We start from the raw sequence: 8,540 nt of genomic DNA, 5'->3' as shown, positions 1-8,540 counted from the left end.
CAGAGGGTGGGTCCTTGAAAGTGACATCTAATGCTAGAGGTATCATGAGGAAGTAAAGTCCCGGTTCGATGCCTTGGCGCGTCGTAGAGGAACCGACCGATGATTTTAACTTACTTTTCAGAGATTTAAGCAGAGTTCTGGGGAAATGAATAATGAAGAGGTATATCTAACCAGAAGGTCGGTGAAGGATTTAGAATGAGGGCTAGTGAGCTGGCTGAAGGTACAAATGGCCTACCAGCAGACTGGTGGATGTAATTTTGCTAGGAAGCCAACCAGAAGACTGGTGTATATTCAAGGAACACTCCAAGAGCTTGGAGAATGATTGCAGCCGGAAACCCGGCCCTGTTCTATATTTATTCGCTTGCGTGCGCCAGCTTTTTATGGGCTCCTTCCCACCTCAGCTAGCGCTGGATGGAGGTGGAAGGCCCTGCGGCGGGGACCGGTGGTCCATCCTATTGGTCGCTTCGACTCACGTGGATTTCGCCTTGACTGAGTGGGGCTCGCTGAACGCGTTTAGTAGTGACTGACCGCCTTTCCACGCGCTTTTCGTGTTTAAGGCTGGATGTACCGTAAAGTGCGTGTTACTCATTTCTTCATGATTCAAAAATTCTGAGTACAGTTGTTCATAGTACTTGAAAGAACAATGTTACTTTTCGATAGCCCTACAAGATTATCATATCAACTTTTTGAATTTTTTCGAAAAATTCAAATTTTGACATCACAAAAACTAATCAAAATTCAAAAATTGCATTTTGCAGTCAACCTCTGCAGGATAGGAAAAAACAAGATGACAAACATTGTGTACCGAAAAATATCTACAAATTTGTTATTAATAACTTTTTACAGGACACGTAGTTTTTGTTTTATTTATAACAAAAAAAATTGAAAATACAAAAATTAAATTTTTCGACACACGACACAAGATAAGCTAAAATCAATAAATAACATTTTTTCACCGAAGGAACAGCAAAAAAATTTGTATTAATGGTTTCCTTTACATTCTCATCAGTGAAGGTATTAAATATGTGAAATTTTTATATTATTGTTTTAATATTATTATTTTTTTTAAAGAATTTATTTTTTATTAAAGGGCATTAGATGTGTAAAATTTGACACCCCCCAGTTTTTGTCAAATGTCCGCGTTGTGAGAACCCCTAAATCCGAAAAATAGGGTTTTACTAATCTACCTGTCTGTCGGTCTGTCTGTAGGTATTTATGCCTGTCTGTCTTATCATCAAATTACAATGAAATAACATTTAAAATAAAAATAAAATTGCATTACCAACGTTTCGGTACTCGTACATCTTATCATGGCAAGAAAAATTTAATAGGTAGAGATTGACAGCACCCACGAACAGTGTCTGGCAAGAACACTCTTATAACAGCGTCCCAAACGAATATAACTTTTGTGTCCCTCTATCCTAGTATCAAGAAGTATGAATTTTCATTTTTTTAAACCTAAATTCAATAGTTTAAGAAATTTGACCAAAAATTGGAGAAACAAAAGCATTAAACGAAATATATTTGTTTAACTCTTACTGATTACCTGTAAACAAATTAATACTCTTTGTTTTTCATTTGTTGAACTCTAATTGCAATATGTTTCTCAATCAAATTTCGTGGATAATAATTCAGAAAAAGGATATTCCTAACAATATTCAAATTTCTTGTGTGAAATGAAGAATGGGAAAAACCTAGAGCTCTGTCAACTAAGTTTTTGATTACTGCAGTTTTGTTTCTAAAGGAATGAGCAGAAAGGAAATTTAAAATTCTACCTGAATATTTACTTTTTTATACCAATTGGTGATAATATTACCATTCCAACCCTTAATTACTTCTGTCCAAAAATCTGATTTCCCAAAAGCAAAAAACTCCAAATCTTCCATCACTATTTCTGCTAAAATCGGAGAAATGTCTGAAATGAGTCCTTGAGAATCAAATTGAAATTCTGTTCTAAAAATTTGGTGAGACTATTAATAGTTGAAATAACTATTCTTAAAGGATAGCCATCACTGTGAATTTTTCTCAAACCAGAATATCTTACAAGAAGTGTGTCTTCAGTGTTAATATCAGTCCACCTTATATCCTTTCCCAGAAGTCCTTTTTTTCCGATTGTCAAGCATCTTAAAAGTGTCTGTTTTGAATTTCCTTAGCGGAATTTTCAAGAAATTATTCAAAATTATCATGATCAGAAAGCAAATTCTCAGTATCCGTAACATAATTCGATTTTTTCAGACAAACAGTAATACTGCCTTTATCAGCATTCATGCAAACGATATCAGGGTTGTTTCTAAGAAACTCTTTCGCCATCATGAATCTTTTAGAACTTGAACGATCAATATTACTGATATGCAAACCATTTTTATTAACAAAGCTCTTTTACAAGTGTGACACCTTGTTTCGGAAATCCTGCTGATCCAAGATAGGAATTTTGTGTATATTTAATTTAATATCTTTTACGATTTCCATAATTTGTTTTGCCTTACTTTTTATCACACGGTTACTGAAACCTTGACCTGATCTGAGAATATCTGTAACTGAATCAGGAATTTGAATATCCCACAAATTCACAAACCAAGGATCCTTACATTCTTTTTAAAAATCCCATGTAAATTTAAAGTTTGCTTCTGAATATTAGTTTGCTGATGAATCAAATTAGAAAGTTTTGTTATCATGTTTTATATCATTGCTTAAAAATCTTTAATTGAGGAGAATCTGATGCTTTAAAAAGTCAATAATTTCAGCTTGTTGTAAATAAACTTCTAATTTACTTCTTATTCTGGCAATTTAAGTCTTTACAAAATTAACGTGATTTGAAACATCTTTTATAAATAAATTTAGTAGTGAGAATTTAAAATTGTTTAACGTATGTTCGAATTTTCTATTACAAAAATTACCCTGAAAGAAAAAATCTCGAAATTTTCTATCCAAAAAAATACTTCTTTTTGGGAAAACATAATTTCTTCTACATTCAAATAAAATAATTGTTTTTAAGAATACTGACTCTTAATTTTTGATTGATATCACACCATAATTTAACCTTTCTGAACATCTCAGGATCATGTTTAATTCTTATCTGATTAAAAAACATAATATTGTAGAAATTACCTGCAGTTCAAATCCGCTAAATCAAAATTTAAGAACTTTAAATTAGATCAAAATCTTTCAAATAGTTTTTAATTTATATTTTTCTGAAAAATTGAATTATTATAAACTTTCAAAATATTCCAGAAAAACTTAAAATATATTTTCATATCATTTCGAAATCAGAATTCAGATACTAATTTTACAACATAGCAAAAGTACAAACAAATAATATAATATAAACAAATGTATTTTAAACATTAATACAGTTTTATTATACAAATTATAGCAAATATTCAATTAGACAATCTTTAAGTAGTTTATCTATTTATGTACTTAATTTAAAAAATTAAAATTTAATCCTCATGCAAATTAATATTGTGCAAAAATGTATTAAACAATTATTTTCATGAAAATAATCAAATTATGTTTATTTTGCATTCTTTTTAATTTAAACCTTTATTTTTTAATATTTGGATTTATTAATAATCATTTGAAATTATGCCAGCAAATTTGATTTGTAATATAATCAATTAATAATTAATGAATTACTTTAATTAAAATATTCGGCTCATTTTTACTTCATATTTAAAAAATTTAATTTCATTACTTAAAATTTAAATCAATAATAAACTTTAATAGGAATTTTAGAAAAAATTAAAACTTATACATATGTGTATAATGTTCAAATTTTTATTCAGATAACAATTTATTACTGTCGCAAGCCTTTAAAAAAATTATATAATTATAACTAATTAGAATGCAGATATGTAAAGCAGAAACAAACTTTTAGTATGAAAATTCTAGCCGCCATATATTTACACATCTATCATGTAAATAATCAAATAATGTAACCTACTTAAAAGAAATTAAAATGTCATCCTTACGTAATTTAATATTGATATTACTGAAATATAAATATTTTAACCTGAGCAGTTTATCGCTTTTTTGGCACCTTCTTAGTTAATCGTAGGTCGTGTCAGACCTGAAACATTTTAAAACGCTCAATTATCAATTTAAAAATCTGATAAAATTCCGGTAAACTCTTGAATACTTTCTCTTTAAGAGAATATAATAAGACTGCACAAAAATTTAAACCAATATTTTATTTTTAATGGTTTATTTTTAATGATTTCCAAAAAGTTGTCCTTTTCATTAAAACTTCAGCTGTTTCGTTTAAAAATCGTATTTTTGGGTTAAAAAGTGAAGTATAATTTTCGCAGAAGATCTACTTCCGGTTAAAAACATATTTTGGATAAAAATTCTACTGCGTTTGCTTGAAAGTTAATCTTCTCTCTGTTTAAGGATTCAACTTATTTTTTAAAAATTTTAGTTGAACCACTTTGTTAAGAAATCATTTTTTTTAGAACATTCATATTTTAGTTAAAAATTTATTTCTTTGGTTGAAGGTTTTACTATTTTACTAAAAATTATTTTTTTTTCCAAAAATTACAAACGAATATTATTTATAAGAATTTTAATTAAATTAATTATAATATTATAATTTTTGTGAGTAAATTTCTCTAAACATGTAATGTACAGAGAAATTATTGTTTGCTTCATTAATTGTAGCATAAATTTGCAGTATATATTTTTCTTAAAATAAAGTTATAGTTAGACTATATACGAGCGAAGATTATATGTAAATAACTATATTATATAATATACTCAATTAATCAAATGTGAAAAGAAACTTCTTATTATAAACGATGGGCTTTGATTATATATTTGATACATTGAGTGTACATATAACAGAGATTCATAAGAAGTGGTTTGTATTAACTTTACTCATATTCTCTTGCTATTTATATTCTCAGGAAAAATATAGACTACATTTTTATATTAAAATTAATGAACCAAAAAAAAGTTTTTAACCTCTTGGAATTTTCAGTTACAGTAAATGAAAATCTCAAAATTGTAACATTTTGTTCTGAAACATGTGACTGGAGTTTTATGCAGTAACCGTTGCTGAAATTTCTGGTACGGTTTAGGAAAATTTATAAAGGGTTTCTGCATAAAGCTTTAGTGACGCGTCTCTGAAAATTCTTACATAAATTTCTAACAGTGTACATCTTTCTAAAAATTTTAAATTTCATTTATAAAAACTTCATTTATTAGTCACTTTTAATATCAATTTAAGGAAGAAAAATGAAAAACATATTTAAATATAATTTTAGAAATTTAATGAAAATATTAATTTTAAAACAGCAGCATCGCACTTGCGTCTGTAGACTTCAGAGCCGCTAAACTGATTTTTCAGACTCTATACAATGTAGATCTATCTACTTTACCTTCAATAGAAGTGAAATAATCGGCGCATCATAAGATCGTACCAATGACATCAAACTGTGAAACATTCAACCAGGAATTATAATAACCTCTGTGTTGCCTTTCACATGAATCAACTTTATAGTTCATTAATTTATTCATTGACCTCCATACTTTTACTGTTATCGACTTCAGAAAAAACCTTTAACAGATAGGCAAGAACTCGCTTGTACCATATTAATCCAACATGGCGCAAACCATGCAGCTATTGCAATATTTTATATAGGATGACGTGCGGTTTATTAATATCCCACGTTAATTAAGGTAGAGTGTCAAGTGTAAAATTGAATGAAAATCGGTAGTTGACAATTAAAGTATAATAACGGTGAGTATTCAGACTATAACAGTAATTACCATAGTAGTAAACAGGCATGTTATGACACTGTTTTTAAGTTAAGTCGAGAGGGAGAGTCACTTGTGGTAAATAATTATTTTAATTATGTTCTCTCTATAATTATTCAAAGCCTTCAAAGGATCGAACTTTTTGTGACATACCAGGATGCTCATCTGGCGCTGATAGAAAAAGAAAACTGTTTTTTCATTTTTGGCCAAAGAAAGTATCTTTTAGAAATAAATTAATGCATAGTTTTGGCAATGAAGGTCTTGTTGATCGTTTTCCCTGGCGGACCGAAGGAACCGAATGGAGCTTCTACAAAGTACCCGCAAAGACCCCATAGGGTCCCCATTTTGTTCCTTTAAAAAAAAACTGAAAAAAACAGCAAAAGCAACTTTTAAATTGTTGAAATTTGGATTCTACGTTGAAATTTGCATTAGAAACTCCCGAAGTAATCGCAATACTTTTTCTTTCAGCGTTAAAAACTTTAAAAAATAAAATACCTGTTATTTACATGGGCCGAAGGCGATTTCAAGTGCATCTTCTTTAAGTCGCATTTAATAAGCGTTCCGTCGGTAACTTTAAGAATTTTGTCTGGATGCTAGCGCCACGCAGTGGAAACCTCAGACAACAATGCTGCGAAGCAAGTGGGAGAGAATTTTCTTTTTCAACTTCGCGCGCAACATACTACTTGAGTTATTATGGATGCGCTTGAAGTCGCATTCAGCTGAAGTAAATGATATTTTTTTAAATTTTTAACGCAGCAAAAAAAGATTTGCGATTACTCCGTGAGTTTCTAATAGAAAATTTAACATAACACCCGAATTTCAACAGTTCAAAAGTTGATCTTGCTGTTTTTTTAGTTTATAAAAAAAGAACCGAATGGGGTCTTTACGGGTACATTATAGAGGCTGCATTCGCTTCCTTCCGACCGCCAGGCATGCTAAATATATGTGACGATTGAAAATGGTGAAGCCAAATTCTCTGACAGGTATGGTGTGCTAAATGCATTTCATACCTGAGGACTATTATTACCTGCGTAGTTATGTCATGTAATTTTAATTCATAACTTTAGTAGAGAAATAAATTATGTTTTGACTCGTAGGTAAAAGTTTCAAAAGAAATAGTGTCAGATTGCAGCGACCCTGGCGGAACCGAAGGAACCGTATGGAGCCTCTACAAAGGACCCGTAAAGACCACATTGGGTCCCAATTCGGTTCCTTTTTTTAAAAACTCGAAAAAACAGCAAAATCAACTTTTAAATTGTTGAAATTTGGATTCTACGTTAAAATTCCCTATAGAAGATCATGGAAGAATCTCAATAGTTTTGTTTGCAACGGTAAAAAGTTTAAAAAATATAAGACGTATAATGCCTGTTGACTGCTACTTACAGGCGATGCGTTTGAAGTGTTGGAGTCAACAGGCGTTATACCCCTGGCGGACCAAAGGAACCAAATGGAGCCTCTACAAAGTACCCGTAAAGACCCCATTAGGACTTCATTCGGTTTCTTTTTTAAAAACTCGCAAAAACAGCAAAATCAACTTTTAAATTGTTGAAATTCGGGTTCTACGTTAAAATTACCTATGGAAGGTCACGGAATAATCGCAATAGTTTTTTTGCAACAGTAAAAAGTTTTAAAAAATATATGACGTATAACTCCTGTTGACTGCTACTTACAGGTGATGCGTTTGAAGTGTAGCAGTTAACAGACGTTATATGTCTTATATTTTTTAAAACTTTTGACCGTTGCAAAAAAAAAAACTATTGCGATTATTCCGTGACCTTCTATAGGGAATTTTAACGTAGAACCCGAATTTCAACAATTTAAAAGTCGATTTTGCTGTTTTTTTAAGTTTTTTAAAAAGAAACCGAATGAGGTCCTAATGGGATCTTTACGGGTACTTTGTAGAGGATCCATTCGGTTCCTTCGGTCCGCCAGGGTGTAGAGCATCAGATCAACTAATATTCACAAAATCGGAATTATCATAGCGTTTGATTAGGGACACATATGGAGTGATGTTGGATAAAGGATTCTTAATCGAAACTGTTTGTTCAGAACATAATATTTACATTTTTCGATCAGCATTCATGCATCATGACCAACTAACGTTTGAGGAATCACGATTCAGCAGAAATATAGCGGCAGCAAGGGTACACGTTGAAAGAATTGATCAGCAAGTCATGTTTGTTAAGGCCTGTACCGCTTTTTTGGTGTTAGAAAATTTGTTATTGTAAGACATTTGCCTACATGTTTCAACCTGTATTTTAGGTGCTTTTCAAAGCTTATGCTAGAAGGAAAATACATATGTTAAAGAATTAAATGGAAATGGTTTAATTTGTATGTGCTTACTAGTTATGAATGTTTACTCACTATCGATATAAATGAAAAATCGTTGAAGACTACGTTCAAATTTCAATTAATTTTTTCATTTTCATTTTTATTTTTTAGGCATAATTTTTCAATAAAAAATGTTAAATAACCATAATATGAATTGTAAATTTAGAAATATTTAAAAAAATTGAAAACGTATTTTTTACGACATAAACTAACAAATCTCATCCGAAACAGAAATTATTTATGAAAGAGTAAGGTTACTAATTTAAAAATTTTGTTTGCAGTAATTGGAAAGTATATTTTGTTTATTTTTTTTAATTTTCTCGTAACGTTCACCGATTTTAATTTTTAGTAATCCTAATGAGTAGCCGTTTTTTAAAAGATGTTTTGTTGTTTTCTGTTGTGAGATTTAAATCAAGGAAGTTAGTTTGTTCATCTTTTGCCAATTCTATGATAAA

Source organism: Belonocnema kinseyi, chromosome 4, assembly GCF_010883055.1.
Source record: "Belonocnema kinseyi isolate 2016_QV_RU_SX_M_011 chromosome 4, B_treatae_v1, whole genome shotgun sequence".
Lineage (NCBI taxonomy): Eukaryota > Metazoa > Arthropoda > Insecta > Hymenoptera > Cynipidae > Belonocnema > Belonocnema kinseyi.
The sequence above is the reverse complement of the archived record's forward strand: the minus strand, read 5'-3'. Positions refer to the sequence as shown.